The following is a 22,160-nucleotide window of genomic DNA, read 5'->3' on the forward strand; positions in this document are numbered from 1 at the left end:
AAGATCAATATTAAACACCAGACATTAGTCTGAAATGGATACACATTTAAATAGATACTAGGTGGTCGCCATGAGGTGGAATCCCTCTTCACCCTGTCAGCATTAAAGAAAGCTGCTTACTTCCTCTGAAGGTAAGTCATTGAGATGAAATATATTAATATTTTCCAGATTCTGTTCTTAATGTACTAAGATTGTGAAATGAAAATTTCGAGGGAAAGGGTGCTTGTAGATGAGAAAAAAATTGGCTGATCTGTAGCAAGCCTTTCATTTTCTTTTGGTTCCTGCCTGCTCCTGAAAACAACAGAGCCAAGACAATGTTGCTAAGTGTATGTCCTGCATAGATGCAGAGGTGTCCTTCTAGCTCTCCCTTCATTCCTCAACTGTTTGTTTTCTGTAACTTCATCAGTCTATCTGTAACCTATTATGAATAGGATTATCTAATTAGCTATTAGTGGAATAAGGGCAATATTTTTAAAAGAGCAGAGTTACCTGCACTGATGGACTGATGAACTGAGTTGCTCTATCCATTGCAAGCAAAGAAGGCTCAATGATTTAGCGCTGGATTAAAAGTTTGGAGGACAGAGCACTTCATCCCAAAGGTGATGAATTGCCCTGTCCGCCTGCCTTATTTAGGCTTAAGAGGACCACTACCTTTCTGTTGACAAAGTCCTCATTGGCTCTGATGTCTGAAAGCTTCTTTCAACGGCCCGACAAAGCAGGTGTTGTGTGATGAGCTGCATTACAACATTATACCACCAACCCTATTTCATTTGGAGCTTTTGTTTTCTGTCCGATGCCATGAGGGATAGAAAAAAGTAACAATGGCCACCACATTAGAGGAACAAACGTGCTGCATGTGGGGCTCATTTGTTTTTTGTTTTTAGTAGCAAACACTGACTTAGACAGTCAATTTTAAAAAACTGAAACTTTGTGTAAATTTGGTGAATGGCCATCAAAACTGATGGCCAAGTTCCACCAAAGTTTTGGTATCTTGACAGAAACCACCATGATATTCATGTCAGTCAAGGTACAGAGAACACTGTTGGGCCTGTGGTGGTCTCTAAATTTTGCAGACAGAAGTCCATCAGGATAGCAGACAAAATGTCCTCTGCCACACTGACAAATGACTTATCAACAACCAAACATTGAATGTGGTTCATTGGCATTCACACCTCTATTTTTAACTGTTCTAGCAATCTATTAAGTGCCCACAATCTGCACACTGCTCCATCACAGATACACATTAAAGTCAAGATAATAACCCAGTCTCTGTGTTGAGATGGACTTTAAAGAAAAAAAGTATGTACAAACCACAATACAATCCTCCAATGTTAGGAGACTTAATTCAAATCTTTTTGAATCGATGAAAACAGCAAGCCTCTCTTAGGGTAACTTCCACTGGACTTCAGAATCTCCTTGTCTATTCTACACTAGTTGAGAAGCACTGATGTAGTCCATTTAGCTTTTTTAGAAGTGCTGCACAGCATAAAACACAAGTATACCTAAATACCACTGACTGAAAATCCTTCCAACATGACCACCACTCAGAACATGACTACTCTTTGAATGGAAACAGGCTGAGAATATACCATTTTGTGAAGGTATTTGGAGGTACTGAAGCCCTGCAGTTCTTGATGTTCTATATAGGCTTGGGGCTGACTCTAGTTTTCACTGATGTTATGCTGAGCCAACATATCCATGGTCATTTAGACAATGTCAGCTGGGTATTTATGTTTAGATCTGTAATAGATTATTTTGGCCCTCCAGACCCCATCATAGCCATAGTAATCCTCCCATTGGTGGTATCCAGTGTCTTTCTCTATAACCTGTTGCTGACATTACCTCCTTCACTGGGTCATAGTCCAGGTCTGGGCATATTCAGGAATCAACAATTGGCCCTGTATACTAATTTATGGGTATATTCGGGTAAAGCTAGTTCCTGTCAATGAAGTATTGTAAAATGTTCTTTTCCCTTCAGAAATGTATAATTTCCTCAGCCTCATATTCTGGTTATTCTATTACTACAGATGCTGGATTTCTCTTGACTTGTGTACCTGGGATTACTGGTTTCGCTAAGGGGGTATGAAAAACCATTTGAATGTGAAGGATAGGAGGAAGCCTCAATCTAACTGGATCTGGAGTCACATCTCAAGATCTATAGAACTTCGTAATAGTTGTACTTGCCTATGTAATCTCAGATGTCTAGTGAATATTCAAGCAATGGACTTTGGAGGTTGGAAGGATATGTCCACACAATTCTTATCTGCATATATTTTTACTGGGTTTCAGCAAGGTCTTGATACTTCTACATGTGCTGATATACCTTGTAATGTTCACATGTTCTTCTGAGAGCAGGAGATCGTTGTTTATGGTGGCTGAGATGATAGGAAAAGAAACACAATGGTGATAATTTTGCATATCGTAAAAAGAGGACTGAGTGGTCGAAGTGTGTTTTGAGTTGTTGTAGGAAAATTCTGGTATCCAAAGGCATTGCGTCCATTGAATTTGGTTCTTGTGTATAGTTACTCAGTTAGTTTTTTTTCAAGTTTTTAGCCCATTCTCCTACCCTGGACATTAGACTGGGCACGATGTGTCGTGAAAAGGGCAATGTTGATTTGAAGAGATTGGCAGAATACTAGATTCTAGATACAAATTGTGATCCAAAAACTGACATCACCTTTTGGTAGACACTATTCAGGAGAACTATATTTTGCAAGAGAAGTTGTGAAGTGATACCATCTACGTATCTACCTTTTATGGTGAATAAATGGGCAATCTTGGAAATGTTGTCTACTGCTATCAATATGTTGTTGTATCCCTGATCTGTACTTGTTTCTTTTATGAAGACTATTGTTATGAATTTCCATGGTATCAAGAATGTAGGTAGTGGCTACAAAAATGCTTTGAGTCTGGTTTTCTCTAGTATAGGTTAGGATATATTTCACATATTTGAAAATAAGTCTTGACATCTTCTCTTAAGTCTTCCTAGCACTAGTTTAGTAGAAGTAGCACAATGCCTACTGTTAAGCACAAAGTAGTCACAGAGCCCAAATTCTCTGCAAATCAAGCTTAGCAAATATTTTTTTTCTTTGATTTGATCTCACTTAATGGGAATACATGGAAAAGAGGTATCCATTTTTATGACGTTATTATTTTAGGCTCTATAATTCATACACATTCTCAGCTCGCCATTCATTTTTTTGGACAGAAACGAGTGATGAAGCTCATTGTGGGCATATGCACTCAATATTTAACTATTAGCTATTATTTTTATACTTGGGTTTATGATAATTTCTACTATGTCTTTTATAATCTGTGACTGTAAACACTTTTATGATCTTATGAGTAAGATTGAATAAAGGTTTCTGAGATTGAACTATTCATCTAGCTATTTGTGCAAATTGGAAGTCTCTTTTTCAGTCAATGCTTATACTGGGCTGCACAGAAAGGTACCCTGTTGACCCGATCAATACAGTTGTTATAATGATGGGGTGAGGCCAACTTTCTGCAGCTTTTTTTGGCCAAAACCTCTATGCTTTTGTGGTACTGTGATGGAATTTAGGAATCTATAATTTGCTTGTTTTAGTCTGTGGATGTAAGTGTAATGGGTATGCTTTGTTAATTGCTCATCAAGGCATTCATAGCAAGCAACCTGAAAATACTGTTAATTGAAAATGATTCTACCCTCCTTTCAAGAAACTACAAAATGTGCTGTCTAAATCACAGAAGACGTAATATTAACCAATACATTAACTATGAGGTTAAGGCTTTTTCTCCCCTGGTGTACATCTAATCAAATTATAGCAGTTACTTCAGTAAAATGTATAATAGACTATGATTTAATGGAAGATTTATCTATTCCTCAGACTCAGTGTATGTTTCTTTAATGCAAAATCCTAATTTTCAGATGATTCTCTAATCTGCAAAAATATCCCTGACCCCCGGGAGTGGTAATGCCTCTAAATAATGTATTTGTTCCTTACCATTGCTTAAGGATTCTTTCAAAAAGAGATGAGATGACCATGAAAATTCTGGATTTTTCTGAAAATGTCCACCTGAAACCTTAGCAAGCAGAGAAAAGAGCAGCTAGCCTGAATTGAACTTCTTTATTTCTTATCTGCCTAAATGGCGTAAAGCAGAGCTTATCTTTTAGTTATAAACTTCATGGATATACCCTTTCTAGTCATTGATGCTCACATACCTTTATACCTCTTTATTCCTTTGAGTTCTATAAATGAATTAATCTATCTGCAACTAGTTATAGATTCGATTTGCTGGTGTGTATTGCAGGGAAACAGGGATTTTAAAAAAAGAATGTAATTGTATTGTAATTGCATCTATATAGCCCTTACTACACCTGACAAGGCGTCAAATCGCTTTTTTGGCGAGTAGCACACTACTCCGTGACCCATAGAGGATTAGTGTTGAATTAGTATAGTGAAACAGGCAAGTACATTTTAAGTGGTGGATAGGTAAGTCAGTTATTTGGATTCGGAAGGATAGCAGAAGGATAGAAGAAGAAACAAACAAAAAAGGTTTGTATTTATATAGCGTTGTTACCCCTGATGGGGATTTGAAGCCCTTTATTGGTGAGTAGCACACTACTCTGGAACCCATAAGGATTAGTGGTAAATTAGTATGGTGAAACATGAAAGTAATTTGAGTGTTGGAAATGTTAGTCAGTTATTTGGATTGAGAAGGGTTGGGGAGGGGGAGAAAAGGGAAAAAAGGTTTCCATTTATATAGCGCTGGTAACCCTGATGGGGTGTTGAAATGCTTTATTGGCAAGTAGCATGTTACTCTGGAACCCATAAAGGATTAGTGGTGAATTAGTATAGTGGAAAAAGGAATTTGAGAAGAGAACATGTTAGTCTGTTATTTTGATTGAAAAGGATAGTGGAGGGATAGAAGAGTGAAGGATTTATTTTTTGAGGTCATAGCAGTGGGAGGAGGCTTTTGGATGAGTAAAAAGGTTTTTTGAGTGGAAGAGTCAGATGGAAGAGTTTAGAAAAGTTTATTTTGGCGGATCGGTATAGTAAAAGAGGTGTCAGATGATGTAAGGAGGGGTAGAGAAGGAGAGAGTCTAGAAAGGGTTATTTTGGGGATCATAGTAATGGTATGGGTTTGGGATAAATGAGAGAGTAGATGTAGAGGATATATTGATAGATGTATAGGGTGAGAGATAGGGTAGTGCATTGGAAAGAGTAGTAGAAAGAAGTTTGAAATTAGTCAGAAGGTTGTGATAGAAGATATATTGAGAGAAGTATAGGCTGAGAAATAGGGTCGTGCCTTTGAAAGGCTAAATTAGAAAAAGGTGATAAATATATAGATCCATAAGTACATTGAAAGAATATAGATGCATAAGGAGGTAAGTATATGTAGCTTAAAGATATTGATACAGGTAGTGGATTAGAAATAGGGTAGTGCATATGATATGCTTTTGCAGGAAAAAAGTAACAGACACACAGATCCAAGTACATGGAAGGTACATAGATGCACAATTGAAGTAAGTACATGTAGACCAAAGATGATTTTATTTATTTATTTATTTTCAACAACATAATTATTCTACATGTTTATTCAAAGCAATACACAAAGTTAGGTACATATCTATAGTGAAAATAAATGCTTATATACAGAGGGATATGCTGTAAATTTCTGTTTGTGTATGTGCATATGTGGGAAAGAGCCAATTCTTGAGTAGTTATCTGAAGATAAGGTGATTGTCAGTGGATCTTATGCTGGGGGTAAAGAGTTCCATAGTTTGTCTGCTTGAACAGAGAAGGATGTGCCACCCATGGTATTTTTCTTGTATCTTGGGATTTTGAGGCGAGATGACCCTTTAGAGCGTAGGTTACTTTGTTGAATGTGTTTGATGATTTTATTCCTGATGAAGAGCGGTCTAATTCCATTTTGCTAATCTGTCCACTTATGCATTCATCGACAGCTTAAAGTCCATGGTCATTCTGCGGTTTCTTACTTCCTTCAATGCTTTAGGCCGTGATCCCAGATCATCAGACCAGGCGGCATGCGGGTCGTAATGTTTCCAATCACCACACATGAGTTTTTCAGTTTTTGAAGCATTAAAATTTGAGATGGCTCCAAGTCATGCACTGATCCACTGCTCTGAGACAACTGAGAATTGGGGACTATCCAATGTCTTTGGGGCATTCCAGTTGAAGGAGTATTTGCGTGTCATCTGCATAGTTATAGCACATGAGGTGAAATTGATTGATCAATACCGGTAATAACTTCATGTAGATGTTGCAACGCATGGGCGAGATGATAGAACCTTGAGGGACCCCTGTTTTGTGGAGTATAGTATGGACGAGAAAGGTGGGGTACGGATGACATTACTTTTGTTTTGAAGGAAGGATGCAATCCAGTCTAGAGCAGTTTCCTCTATGCCAGCTTCATAGAGTCTTTGTTTCAAAGTGTCATGGTCAACCATGTCAAAGGCAGCCGAGAGGTCCCAGGGGAATAGCGCAGAAGCCTCATTGCGGTCAACTGTATTCTTCAGGTTATCCCAGATGGCAAGGAGGGCAGATTCAGTGCCTCTTCCCGGATGGAATCCTGTTTGGAAGTCTGAGAGTATGTCAATCTCTTCAATGAATTTTGACATCTGGGTGAACGCTGCTCTTTCTATCAGTTTGCCCAGGAAATGTCCATTTGTAATGGATCTGTAGTTGTCAGGGTTCAGCGGGGTCAAGTTTGTTTTTGATGATTCTTCTGACTAGAGTGGCAGCAGAGGTTGTTAAAAGAATTGTCTTGAAAGTTTGTGGTGGACAGGGGTCAGAAGGGCTGCCGGCAGGCCTGCTTGCATTGACTAGATCCATAAATTCAACGTGTGATATGTGTTTGAAGGAACGGAGAGTCTGGGTTAGAGTATTCTTAGATAGTTGTTTTGTACAAGGGTTAGTGCTCATGATTTGTTTCTGTTTTAAGTCCCTTGTGTCTGCTTTGTCTGTGTAATGATGTGTCATTTTGTCTGTGAAATCTTGAGTAACATGATGAGTTCATTTTAGGGGTGCCGCTGCGTCTTGGATTGCTTGCCAAAGAGGGTGCTAATTGCGGAGCACACCGGGGCTGAGAACTAGCCTGCCTGCTGGAGTTTTGATAATTGGGGTGCACAGAGGAATACTCGCCAAACAAAAGGAGGACTACAAGTCCCAGCTCTCCTTGGGCGCCCACACCTGCACCAGGGATCACCCAGCACCGCCTTCCCGCCATAGACGCATAGTTAAACCTTGCCGCACCCGCTTTGCGGGTGCCACTGCGTCTTGGATTGCTTGCCAAAGAGGTTGCTAATTGTGGAGCAGGCCGGGGTCTGAGAACTAGCCTGCCTGCTGCAGTTTCGATAATTGGGGCGCACAGAGGGACACTCGCCAAACAAAAGGAGGACTACAAGTCCCAGCTCTCCTTGGGTGCCCACACCTGCACCAGGGATCACCTAGCACCGCCTTTCCACCATAGACGCATAGTTAAACCTAGCCGCACCCGCTTCGCGGGTGACGCTGCATCTTGGATTGCTTGCCAAAGAGGGTGTTAATTGCGGAGCAGACCGGGGGCTGAGAACTAGCCTGCCTGCTGGAGTTTCGATAATTGGGGTGCACAGAGGGACACTCGCCAAACAAAAGGAGGACTACAAGTCCCAGCTCTCCTTGGGCACCCACACCTGCACCAGGGATCACCCAGCATCGCCTTCCCGCCATAGACATATTTAATCACCCGCCTATCCAGCTGCGCGGGAGCATCCCGGGAGAAGCCCGGGACAAGGGCGGGACCGTCCAAGGCCGTCACAGGCCGTCACAGGCCGGAGGAGGGCTGGGCCACCCCACCAACGTGTGTTACAATCAGGCAAGACCCTCCCAGGTGATCGGGACAATTATTGTTAACGGTACCCTACTTGTGTGCATCAGAGTTTGCCTTGCTTTACCTGTGTTAGAACTCAACTAAAGATCATGGCCCAGTTATCAGGGAAGGGGAGGAAAATGGTGCAAAACACAATAGGGGGTAGCGTCACAGGGACACTTGACAACTTTATTACTAGAGTGGCAGTCGTGTTAGAGCGCGAAATAGCCATTACAGAGAAGCAGTTATCACTGGAACTTCTGGGATCAAAGCGGTCCTCTCTAGGTAATATCAAAAACGCCACAACACCAGAAAGATCTAATCCCCCGAGAAGTAGTGGGACTAGCCCGAGGAATATATACATAGGAGTAGATGGGTGTAATTCTATCACTTAATTGAACAGCTCATCTGACAGCATTTCATCCCCTGAAGAACATGGGCCCATTGTAATAACCACCAAGAAAGCAACAGTTGTTGATACCCCGAAAACTATAGTTTTATGCCCTAAACAAAGGGGGAAAAGAAAAAGGGGTGGTGGTCGACAAATGGGTAGAAAATCGAAAGTTCCCAAGATGTTAAACAAACCTGTTAAATTATTCCCTCCTAAAGATAAAATATCTGTTAACACACTTCCCACTCCAACAAAAGTATTGCCAAAATTAACACCTAACGCCACATTAGAGTCTTCTGCAAGCGCTAGACCTGAAGTGGTAGGTTTTATATCTCAAATGGAACAGCTGCTTACGTTTTTTATGCTCCCACTTATAGAGAGACTGAAGATAGTGATACAACGGGTAACCTCGGAAAACACCCAAAGGCTGGAAAGTCTATCAGTTAACTCTCAAACGGGGGGCTTACCGATATACCCCAGTAAACAGTCAATAATACCTACTTTATCATTAAGTTCGGCCCCTAACACTGTAGAAGCTGAGCGAAGGAATACATACAATAATGAGCATGGGACCGGGGAAGGAAGAAATAACACACTGGGGGCTACTGTCAAAACATGCGCTGTAGGTGAGAGCAACAAGCACCCTAAAGATAACACCTCACCACTTAGATAGGTTGAGGGAACAAGAAACACTGATGAAACAACAAGAAATGTGGTAAATCTCCCTGTTATTGATCTCCCCCCGGAATGAACCCCATTGGTCTTAGTACTGGGTAACGTGCCACCCCTCCATGAAGGAACCAAAGAGGGATTCAGCCAATTGAAAAATAAGGTTACCCATTGGCTATATCGTAACACTAGGGAGGGGTATATGGCAAGGCATAACGTCATTATGGCTCGACGTGTGTCCTGGATAGGTAGTTCACGAAAATCTAGAAATGGCGACTGCATTGTGGTAAACTTCAACAACCCAGCAATAGCAGAAAGGATTTTCAGGGACGTGGAGAAAGGAGGGGAGCCTAGGGGGCAGGGAATAGAGATTGTGCCCCTAGGATTTTTCTACAGCACAACGTCACAAACTCAATCTGACTCCAGGAATAGGGGATATTATGATAGGACATTCCTTCATAGAGGTCAACAGAGAACGGGCCTATTTATGGAAAGGCCATTAAGGGTACCCACTTGGGGTGGCTATGGGCTTCCTTCACCTTTTGAGGGACCAAACTGATATGCAGCTCTTTCCGGTCTAAATGACTGTGACTGACTGGGTGAGAAACAACCAATCGCCAATCTCTTTATTAATAATATCCCATTTAAACCCAGCCTTCCAGTCGATAATCCAGTGCTCGATTCTGTACCCCCGGTGGCCAAAATAGATAAACCTGCACATATCTTAGATGAAGAGGTTCTGAAAGAAAGTCGCCCTGAAATAACACTGTCTGACCCATCATGTGAGGTCCTGCTGTGTACCAACGAGAATTATCAAGATCATAATGTACTCTCTTGGAACATCGCGGGGTTGGCAGGAAAGGTCACAAACCCCATATGGGTACAGTTTGTCAGGAAATTTTCATTAATCTGCCTCCAAGAAACGTGGCTGGTGAACTGTGATATTGCGCTGGAAGGGTATAGAGCCTTCTTTGTCCCAGCGGTCAGATCAACCCATGTAAGAGCCATGGGAGGTCTCGTAATTTTTGCTTCACTGGCCTTAAGATGTAGCATCAGGGCCATCCCTTTGGACAATAGAAACATGCAGGCTATCTCACTGGGCCATAAAGATAGTATTCTTCGGGTGATAAACTTCTATAATGCTATCAATAAAGAAGAAGGGCGTGGGAGCGCTGAGTTGAATAGTTTTGTTAAACAGGGCTGTGGCCCCCACATGAAGAATCTGCTCATCGTAGGAGACTTCAATGTCTACCTATGTGACGATCCCAAGTTGAAAGTGCGGGAGGCGCAGGGATGCCCTTTGACATCGGGACTCCACTTTGAGCATACTAAACAGGGCAATGCATTGAAAGACATGCTTGATGAGCAAGACCTATCCTTCGCATTGAGTTTTGCCCCACCTCTTAGTAAACAAAGGGATCCTACGTTCATAGGTAGAGGCCGCGGGTCCTTTATCGATCACATATTGTTATCCAGACCAATCTTACCCCTCCTTCTGGGTTTTTCTATCATCCCAAGTGCACACAGCGACCATAACCCTGTCTGTGTGACCATAGGAGGAAGTATCATGAAGACAAAGGACAAAGTACAAGGCAGTATTAATTTATAACCCTCAGATGGAGGTCGGCGGATTAAATGGAGCCAAATAATTCCGTCCCTCTTCCATGATACACTTAAGCTCGCCTGTGAGGCTGAATTTTCCTGGTCTTTTAACGACGAATCTTTACCCTCGGGAATCTTAAAATCCTTTGAGGGGATCGCACTTAAAGTGGGAGGCATGTTACTAGCCCAAGGGAGATCCAATATGTCCAGTGAACCTAAATGGTTCTGTCGCCTATGCTCACAAGCTGCAAGAGAACTTAAGGCAGGGCTGAAAACTATACCCAGGGATAGATCTTTGATTTGTATTCTCAGGAAAAATTACAAAAATGCCTTGGTTAAACTTAAGGCTGCTGTGAAAGAAGCAGTATGGAGGGAACTCCTAGATCCTGTGACCCTATCTAGCAGCTCTAGATTTTGGAGCACCATCAATCGATCACCTTTTTTAGCAGAAGGGGTCAGAGAAGTGGGCTCTAACTTCACAGAGGATGAATCGGTGTCCCATTTTGTAAGTATATTTAAAAACACGTCTTCTCAGTCAGACTCACTTGACAAGAATATGGTCAAGGAAATAGTGGTGTTTTCTGTAAATGAAATAGAGGAGGGTATTGATAATCTTACCAACAAAAAGGCACCAGGCCCGGATGGTATCCCACCGGACCTTTTTAAATCAAACCCCTCCTTCTGGGCTTGGATTCTGACTGCTGTGGGTAATGCTGCAGCTAAGGAAGGATGCCCAGCTTCCTGGGGTGTTTCGACGATCGTACCAGTCTACATAAAGGGGGATCGGAACTGCACGATGAATTACAGGCCCATTTCCCTGATTGACTTTGTTGTAAAGGTCATAGGGGGAGTTATCTTAAAGAGATTGTGTACCTGGGCGGAGGAGAATAAGATAATCTCGGATATCCAGTATGGGTTCCGCCCGGGTCACTCAACCATGGCCCAGTGCCTAAATCTCTATTTGATCCTAGGGAAGAACACCATTGCCCACCCGGGGACCATTTACATGGCCTTCATGGACCTCTCATCCGCCTTTGACTGCGTTAACAGGGGAAGGTTGTGGCGGTCCATGGAGGCCATGGCGGTGGAGCAAAATTTGGTAGACTTCCTAAGGGATCTCCATAGAGATACCAAGGCCAACATCAGATACACTAGTGATCTGAAGGTATCCAGGAATTTTAACATTGAAAGGGGGGTTAGGCAGGGGTGCATACTAGCCCCCTTCCTTTTTAACTTATATATTCACAACCTGGAAGGAACACTGCTTGAAGCAAAACAAAGCAGGAAAAACCTTTTACAATGACCTAAAACTAGTCAACAATATTGGCAACCAACTCAATTATTTATACAAAGGGTGCATCTAGTGACACATTAGACTTCTCTCATATTTATTGTTTTTTTATTTAATCTTCATTATGCAAAAACATTTCTTTTGTATATATATTTTTTGATTTTTCAGCAGTTTTCATTTACATGACATACATAAATAATACATTTAAATAAAGATTCACATCCAATTGTTCAAGTGCATGATATTTACTAAAATAGATGTTATAAATAGAGCCCCTTTTCAGCAAGTGTGAGCATTCATTCTAACATACATACACACCCTTTCTCACATACAAACAGTGACAAAATACATAAAAATTTGCAGGCTTTATAATGAAGTGTTATTGTTGTCCAATACAAGACTCCTCGTAATATAGTCTCAGTCTGTCAAAAATCAGGAAACAGTACTTGTAGAATCGTTGTGATCTATCTTTGTATTATTTTACACCTTTAGTTTTTATATGATTTCAATTTATCATATCCGAGGGTCTTTGTATGCGTACAGCCTACGTACGTTTCGGTGATATTAAATTCTGAATCACCTTCTTCAGGGCCAATCTGGACTAAACCAATGTGTGCAATAGTCATAACCTGCGGGGTTCTCTTTGGTCTGAAATTAAAAAAGATGTGTCAGTATACGTTTATGATGCATCCTGGAGATCAGATTACAAAAAATGTGATACTACATTGTCTAGCCTTAGTTTACAGGATGTGGTTCACACCAGTTTGGGTTAGACGCCTTATATCCCAAAAATAGAGCAGTTTAGAAGAACAGAATTGTGCATTTTGAGGAAAGTGGAGAAGCAAAATACTTCAACAGTTAGGGTTATAAGCCTTTATATCCCAAGACGTGAAACAAGTGGGGGACTAAGGTTTGTGTATATAGAATCTGTTAGGTTATCACTTAGTGATGCAAATTGCAACCTACCCAAGAGTGATGTAGGATTAGTTTCATATTTAACCCAATTAACAAAGAGACTGGGTGTACCTTGATATTTGAGGCAATACAGTAGAAAGAAGTTTTCTGTGGCATTGATGGGGCACCTATTTTTATCAGTTGATGGGAGTTCTAAAGAGAGATAACGACATATATCCCATTACATATATTCTCTGCAATAATGCTTTATGTTTATTTTGCAACCAAACTGCTCTCATTGTGTTACCTTAGAATGGCATGGTCATATAACTGTGCAGTTTGTTAACATTCAGGTCGGTGGTGATAGTTAGTGCCTAATCCGATTTCAAGGAGTTTTCCTATGATGATAAGTCAGAGAGGGAAAGGAAGATGTTGAAACCATTATTGGCTCTGTCATTGGGCTACAGTCTGTGAGTGGATAACTAAAATGTCTGTTGACTTACCTCTTGTATCCAAAGAGGCAGGGTTCTCTGTGTAATTTTCTGTATTCTTTTTGTAATTTTGCAGTGCCTCCAGGGGGGACATATGTCGCAGTTTAGTCTGAAACATGAAAAATTACCCAGAAATAGATCACATATTAGTGATGGATAGCACGGTTCCCAAGTGGATATAGCTCTTGAACACTGCTTGAAACAGGGGCCGATTTTCCATATGTGGGACGACGAGGACTGCCCGTCCTGCTCTATGCGGACGACGCAGTCCGCTTGGCCCGCACCCCTAAAGGGTTACAAACCCTACTTGACGCATTTCATGGTTTTATGGACAAGCGAGATCTGTCCATAAACAACACCAAATCATATGTGATGCAGGTAGGGCCGCGTCCGAAAAGACAGTACCCGTTTGTGGTGAATGGAGTTAGGGTGCCAAACTGCATAACCTTTTCTTACCTGGGTGTCCTGCTAGATCATCGGCTAAACTGGGCTGCACTTTTAAACAAAAAAAGGGGGGAGGTCATTAGGGCTAACGCCACGTTATTTGGATTCGCAGCCAAAATGGGGAATGGATCCAAAGGGGACAGCGAATCTGTCAGTACACAAAGAAACCGGTACGCCTTTTATAAGTGACACCCTGGCTTTTCGTCCTCTTATTATTTGGTTACAATGTTGGCTTAACAAGCACCTAGGCCTCACACATAACATTCTAAAAGAGGTTTTGAGCCTAGACCATACGATGAACATCCCTTGGATCAAATATTTAAAAACTTGTTTTAGAGAGATGGGACGACCTGGCCTGTTCTTAAATCCAGCTCGTAAAGCACTCCTTTACTCAAATTAAAAAAATGGAAAGAGAGGAGAAAGAACTGCTGAAGTCTGGTGTGAGGTCGCATTTAATGCTCAAAACCTCCCTAGAGATGGAACCGTATTGATCATGGCCACTACCAGCATACGAGCGATTTTTATTAACCAGGTTTCGATTTAATGTTTTTCACTTTTTATTGGCAGTCCCAAGGGGCAGTTGCAAAGGGAAGGTGTTAGCATCCTGTGGCTGCGACAATAAGTCTCCTCAGGATCTGCTTCAATTCATGTTCTTTTGTAAATACTATGAAATGCCCCGGACTTTTTACTTAAAACCTCTTTCAAAAAAGTTAAACTTTGTGCAAGTACGTCCCGCTCTCCTTTTTTTGCAACTACTAAAACCTGACTGTACCCCATTTGTGTCTGGTTTTCCGAAATGTGCAATGAATTACAGGAAATGTTTGGATTTTTAAATTAATATAGTGTTTTTATGGTTTTATTCATGGCCACTTAGGACTCCCTTCTCTCTATGTTAATGTCGCTACTAAAATACCACTATTGTTTTTATCAAGTGTAATGTGTACATTGTGTTTATATCTTGTTATTGTGTTGTATTGTTTTAACATGTTACTTTTATGGTTTCTTAAAAAGAAAAACGAATAAAGTATTTTGAAATGAAATGAGTTCATTTTAGGCAATTTGGTTTGCGAAATTTTAACGAATTCTTTATTTGCATATTTAGCATTTTTAATTGTGTCTGAATAGTACATTTTCTTAGCTTTTTTGATAGCTGACTTGTATGATCTGTTAAATTGTTGTAGGTGAAGTTTGTCTTGTTTTGCGTTTCTTTTCAGCCAGGTACATTGCAGCTTCTAATTTGTTGCTTTATGACTTTTATGTCTATGTTTCTCCAAGGCTCTTTTTTCCTTTTGTGCAGTTGGGTGGTTTTGAGTGGTATCAGGATGTCAAAAGCTTCCTGTAGATTTTGAACAAAAGTTATTATTTCCAGATTTGTACTTGATGTTAGTTGTGTTTCTAAGTGTTCTAAATTGAGTTTGTTCCATGCCCGATAGGTGGACGTATGTAAGGTGGTTTTAGGTGAGTCCATTAGTGTTGTTTTATGTTGGAAAGCAAGCAAGTGGTGGTCTGACCATGTGACTGGAGTTATAGTTTGAAAGGTAACTAGTTCAGTATTAGAAAAAATGACATCTAGGATATCTCCAGCGATGTGTATGGGTTTGTGGACAATATGATGCAGGTTTAGTGTGTTTAGGTCAGTGATTATTGTTGTTGGATGAGCCATTTTGGGTTTGTCAAACCAAATGTTGAGGTCACCCAGAATACATAGGTTGGAGTGTATTGTTATCAGGTTTGAAAGTATGTCTAGAAGTGCATCTGGGAATGTCGCCTTGCTAGGTGGAGGTCTGTAAAGAATCAGGAAGTTACAGGATGAAGCTGGTGTAGTATTGCATCTTGTTAGAACAGCCTCACAATTCTTTATGGAGATGACATCAACTTTAGTGATATGTAATGTTTGCCTGAACGCAACAGCCAGACCACCTCCTTTTTTTCCTATACGATTTTGGGTGATCGTTTGATAGCCTAGAGGAATGGCTTCATGCAGGGCTGGAGCCAAATCATCTCACAACCATGATTCAGCTAAGAATAGTATGTCTGGTTTTGCATCTGTGAGAATGTCGTAGATGTGATGTTTGTTTTTAAAGAGGGATCAAGCATTTATTAGTAGACAGTTTGGAGAAAGGCCTTCGGTGATAGTGAGACTTTGTTTTGTAGAAGAGTGATCAGTATTGTGTGGGTTTGTTCCAGGTGGGTTTTTGGTGCTGGCATTAGCTGTATTAGGATAGCAATCGTGTAGCTGTTCTGTATCATGTTCCTCATCCAGCATGCTAAGAAGACATTGTGATGGATCTGCGTGTGTATGTGGTGGAGATGGTGTTTGATAGTGAGTTGGTGTGCTGTTTTCGTGGTGTGAACAGCAAAACACACAAGATGATGGATGGAATGTTGCACAATGGCAAAACATTCACCCCCAGTCACAGATCTGGGTTTAATCCAACGTTATTTTTCTCACCAAGGCACCCCAGTTCAGACATAGCCATATGCAAATCAGTTTTGACCCTGTGCCTCATGGGAACAGTCCAGCCCAAACTGCCAAGCAATGTCTTCCCTGGACCGGAATCAAGCATCCTAGGACCAGTTTCTGGCTATCAGCCGTCTTCAGCCAGGATAGCTTCACTCCAGTGGCTTAGTGAGCACGGGACCCACGTCTGGGCATACCCTTCCCACATAGGGTGAACAGCAAAACACACAAGATGATTGACGGAATGTTGCACAATGGCAAAACATTTCCCCCAGTCACACATCTGTGACCCTGTGCCCCATGGGAACTTTCCAGCCCGAACTGCCAAGCCATGTCTTCCCTGGACCGGAATCAAGAATCCTAGGACCGGTTTCTGGCTTTCGTGATGCAACATTGTTGTGCAGTAGACATGGGGAAGCGAAGTTGTGAGGTGTGGCACGTCACTTATATTGTTTGCATGTGTTTATGGCAGAAGGTGTATGAGTCAGTGGTGGTGAAGCAGCATGTCGGTCATGTAGTTAGGTTCTAAATTTTACAATGGATGAGAGGCAGTTAGAAGAGTGTTGCTGTGTTGCTCTATCTGTGTTAGGTGTGGGGGAAGAGAGAAAGCTTGGAATTGTAGTTTGTTCCTTTGTGTGGTTTGAAAGGTGGGTGAATGTTTGTATTTTGTGATAGTAAGTATTTTGAGGAGTTTGTGCTGGTGTGTGTGATATGTTTTATTTTTGAGGAGTAGTGAAAAGGTGTGAGTCAATCACACTGATGTTCTCTACATTGGTAGGCATTCCAGTAAATATGACATACTTATATTAGTCCAGAACTGTTGCTTCACAGAACAACGAGAATTAGAAAAATGGTTATAAAAACAGTTTCATTGAGCCTAACTGTAATTGGTATCTTTAGTGCACATAGGGCCAGATGTAGGAAGGCAAATACTGGTCGGTAACAGCCGATTTCGGCCGTTACCGACCGGTATTTGGAGTTTGGGATGTAGGGGCATGTTAAAATACAGATTCGGTAATTTTACCAAATCTGTAAAATACCGAATCGGTATAATTACCGAATCGGTATTTTGACCTGTAAGTAGCACTGTAATGAGTGCTACAGGGGTTTAAGAATTCATAATTTACCACCAACTAGAAGTTGGTGGTAAATAATGAAAACCCTTTAAAAAGCATTTCTTTTGCTTTTGAAACAGTGCCATGTTGCAGACATACATGCCCTAAGGGCATGTATGTCTGCAACATAGGCCCCATGCACAATTGAGGGGTGCAACAGGGTGTCAAAGTGACACCCTGCCACCCTTCAATGTTTCCCGCAATTACCGAATCGGTATTTACCGATTCGGTAATTGACATTCATTCCTATGGGCCCATAGGAATGAATGGCAATTACTGAATCGGTAAATACCAATTCGGTAAATACCGAATCATACCGATTCGGTAATTAAATCGGTAAAATTACCTACATCCCGATTGCCAGTTCTTAAATACCGAATCGGTATGATTCGGTATTTAAGAATCGGTAATCTGGGATTACCTACATCTGGCCCATAGTCTGCATTCTGTTCTTCCAGAGAGGCAGTTTAAAGTCTGTGTAAGATCACAGTGTTCTATTCACAAAGATAAATTACACGTGAATAAATTTAAATGTGCAAATTTATTCTTACACTTTACAGTAAGTGTACTACTTTATTCTGTTCACCATTTCAACTTGAAATTTTACTACAAAGTGCAGATTTGAATGCTGTTGCGCCCTAAAATAGCAGATCTAGAGAAATGTATGAGTGTAAAGTTAATAGAAACAACTTTCCACACATAGGTGGCAGTCTCCACAACCGAACAGAGATCTCCCTTAGGTAAAATATAGAAACATTTTTAAAAGCTTATTAAAAACCAGTAAAAACATGCTTATATTAAATATTATGGAAAATCAATGTTATATACTTTTTTAAATGTAGAACGAAAATGCTTTTTCTACAACACTATCAACTTATTTTTAGTTAAATATTTAATTGACCTAAATGTATTAAATTACATTTACATTATTATCTGACATGTATTTTAAAAACATCTACAGTAAAATGTTTATATTTATTTTTGTAATATAATTTACTAAAAGTTGGGTACAGAATTAATGTAAGGTTTCAATTGAAAAAGGGTATTAAAATATTTAACATATTTCAATGAAATTAACTATGATTTTTATTTCTATATATTTCAAACAATGAACTAAATATATGTATTTTGTTAGAATGCCAAATAAAATTTATTTATTTTGATATGATATTCTATAGGGGTGTATTTTACGTCCCTGCATCCCTGTTTTTTTACAGGTGGGTATTTCAGTACCAGCAGAAGGACATGTGAGGTATGGACTTACTACAGGTCTGAGCTTGAGTTCAAGTACGACTTTTTGGGACCTTTTTGGGTGGTACTTATGAACAGTTGCGGCCCCCAGGCTATGGAACACTCTTCCCCTCCAAATAAAATCTTGTCCTTCCTTGATGAGTTTCCGGAGACAATTAAAAACATGGCTTTTTATTCAATAAGATCTTGATCTCCTTTTGCACATGATCTGTACAGCGCCGAGACACCTTAGGGTATTTGCGCGCTAAATAAATTGCATTAAAAAAATTTTTTTTTTAAAGACAGTAATGGACTTATTTATTTTTCGGTGGGTTCATGTCCCTCCCATTATAAACCCCTTTTTAGACCTCCCTTAAACCCTCCTTACGCCTCCCTGAAACCCACTTATGTAGCGATACAAATACCCCATTTTTAGCCACTCACCTGTTCCTCCCACATTTACTACAAAACCAAATAAGTCGGGCGGAGATCTCCACATGGAAACGATAGCAGAGGTGGAGGTATCTGCGCATAGGTTTGTCAATACCAGTTTTGTAGTATGCAAATGGTACTATTGTAGTACTAATAAACAAGAAAAGCCTTTCTGAATGGACCCCTTAGTCTTTATATTGAGACAGATCATGACACAAAAAGGATATGAACCTCCCACTTAAATTTGAACAATCCTCTGATATATGGAGGCCCAAGTTGAGTCTTCTTCAAAGCTTTCGGATTAAGGGAAAGAAGTTGCCTTCTGTAATGTCAACACCCATGGTCGTCCTGAATTTCTTTGCCACATTTCCAACCAAAGTCATTGGGAAGCACAGTGCCCATACTGTCCTTGAGCCCCGAGTGACAGTGGAACTCTCCAACAAAGCAGGGCATCATAGGGTTAAGGTGAAACTAAACGTCTTGCAGAGCCAGGGGAGGTCAGCAAATCCTACTACCTTTGAGAAGGTGAAGATTCCCGACATTACCAAAATATTTTAGCTGTAGGTTATTTCCTTCCCATAATTTCCTTAAAATAGTCCAAAAAAACAAAATACACTGAAACCAAGGCCTGGACATCCCAATCATGAGATTCAAGACAAGGCTGTTAGAAAACCAACCTACATACCTGTATGTAACCAAGTTATACAGTTTTTGGAGAGTCACTTAAAAATATTTAAAACAAGAAAGCAGAAGGAATTGTCTTCAACTCTTCAGTAGCTGCTATTAGGATTTAAAAGCTTTGCGGGTTATAACATATGTGCACTTCGGTCCTAAGTGTTTATTGTGCTGGCACATTCTGCAATTACAGAGAAGTGAGGCAGACAAACTGCAGCTTGAAATGAAAGCGCGTAATGAAGTTTGAAACATTAGGTGAAAGGCTGTTGTTATCTGAGTAAATATTCCATCTTCCTAGCAGCATGGGCTCCTAATTGATCGTTTAGTGTGATTGTCTCGGACATCAGAAATCTATTTCTAATTGCTCGGTGAAAGCCAGAGAGATCAGATCAGAGAATGACTGAATAAAAGGGTCACGAAGGATGGGCACAAGACATCAACAATGACGACAGTAAATTCCGTGCGAAAGTGAATTAAATGGTGTGATCGCGCAGCACTGTTTTATTAACATACGCTTGCTAATTGTGAGACATAAATGCTTTTCAGTGGCCGGATCGCCTAATGACGGAGGTAAAGACTGGTAATGCTAAACTGAAGTGTCAATTACGCATCTGTGTCGGGCAATTTTCCAACGACAATGCAAAATCGGCATTTGTGCCCGATTACCAATGCAAAAACGACATTTGTGCCAAATTACCAATGTAAAAACGACATTTTGTATCAGACACTCAATGCAAATAATGGGTCAAGACTGGTCTCAAACTGCCTTGCAGATTTGCAAGATCATCTTACACAACACAAGGTTGTCAAGAACTGATGTGCATATTAATGAGAATTTTGTGTCACGTTTGCATCACGCAACATGGTACGTCTGTGACGCAAACCTCTAAGTCAGATTTTTGAAGCCATTTTGCATTGCTTTGAGTGGCTCCAAATCTCTGGAGTAATGCAGAGCAAATCCCGGCTTAGCGTTACTCAGCCCTGGGAAGACATTCAATCAGCGTTGTATGGGTGCTCCAATGCAACTCCCAAGGTTTTTGACACATTCCCTGATTTACAAGATCTTGTAGACCTGGGAATGTGTCAAACAGATACGCCTAACCAGGAGAGGAGTAAGGAGTATAAATATGTTTATTTCTTTCTCTTTCTAGCAGCACACACAGAAAGAGGACAATCATGCATGGAACGCAGAAACCCTTATCTCATGGTGCAAGAGTGCTTGCATCGGTGCTAAGCAGCCCTTTGTGCACCATCGAAGGGGGAAAAGGCAAGAATGTACCGTATGACTTAAACACAGCGCATTCCTGTCCTTTCCCAGTGACACACATTTTTTCTTAAATTTGCCTCAGAGTATTTTCTATCATCTGCCATCATCTGCCTTCTGCCTGTATTAGTGTTTATCAGCTTGGTCGCGGCGCGAATTCCGCTGCGGTGCTGGTAATTCGAATTGCGCGCTTGGCTCGGACGGCCCCCAGCCGTCGTGCGCACACACCCACCGTGACTCATGACGGCCGGGGGCCATTATGATCACAGAAGGACTTATGCAGTTCAATATTATTGAAAAAGACAACAGAAATCTATTTTGAATTGCTCATGAAAACCTCTGGAGATCAGATGAAGTGTGAGAACACAGGAGTATAACTGGACTCTTCCTCCAGCAGCCTGCTTACTTTGCCTCCAATGAGTTCCTCCCTCCAGATCTGTGGGAGGTACAAATAAAAAACAGAAAGAAAATAAAGAAATGGTGTTCAATCCCAAAAAGGAATGGCCTCCCAATCCAGAAGTCACCATGCTATTGAAGATTGGCCAATGAGGATGGTTTGTTTGTTCAAAAAAGCTCTACCAATAAAATGCACATGTTGAGGAGCATAAAACTGGGAGAATTGAGAGCTTTGGAACTAGAAGAAGACATAATCCCAAACTGGAAGATGTTGCATGAACAGGATACCACAATAAACTGACAGCACAGCACAAAAACCTGCGACATCAGGTAACAACCCACTCCAACAAAGCCTGGGACAAATACTGATGATGGAACTGGACAACACCCATGTCAAGAGACCTAACCCTACAGGAGAGAGAAATCATATTCCATCGTCAGTGGCCTTTGGGTTAGGCTTTTTAACAAGGTGTGCGATGTATGAGCATGGTGGTCCAATGGGTGAAACACTAAAGATAGCCTATAGGGATGCATACGTTAATCGTACCCAAAGGAAGTTCTAAATAGCCAATCCTGTTCTTGTGTCCAAAGAAAATACAGAAACAAAAAACTAATATAGAGAGAAAAATAACATTTTCTATTGCTTAATATAGTTTTAATTGCTTTTATAGGTTCATTTTTCAAAATTATTTAGGAACATTTTAATATTTACAAGATGGTTCTTTTATGTATGTTTTAATTGATATTTTTTTCTAATATAACTGTTTAGTGTTATGACTTTTCAAAACTGTGTTATAGTATTATCATATACTTTTTACAACACTGTCCCTGTTGCTTAGGTTAGAGTGTGAATTGTACATTTTAACACCTCCAAAAAGTTAACACTTTCCCTACTGTTGCTTGGGTTGGAGTGAGAATAGAAAATCTGACTTCTACAAAGTCCAAATCATTCCC

The sequence above is a fragment of the Lissotriton helveticus genome, chromosome 1_1 (assembly GCF_964261635.1).
Source record: "Lissotriton helveticus chromosome 1_1, aLisHel1.1, whole genome shotgun sequence".
Classification (NCBI taxonomy): Eukaryota; Metazoa; Chordata; class Amphibia; order Caudata; family Salamandridae; genus Lissotriton; species Lissotriton helveticus.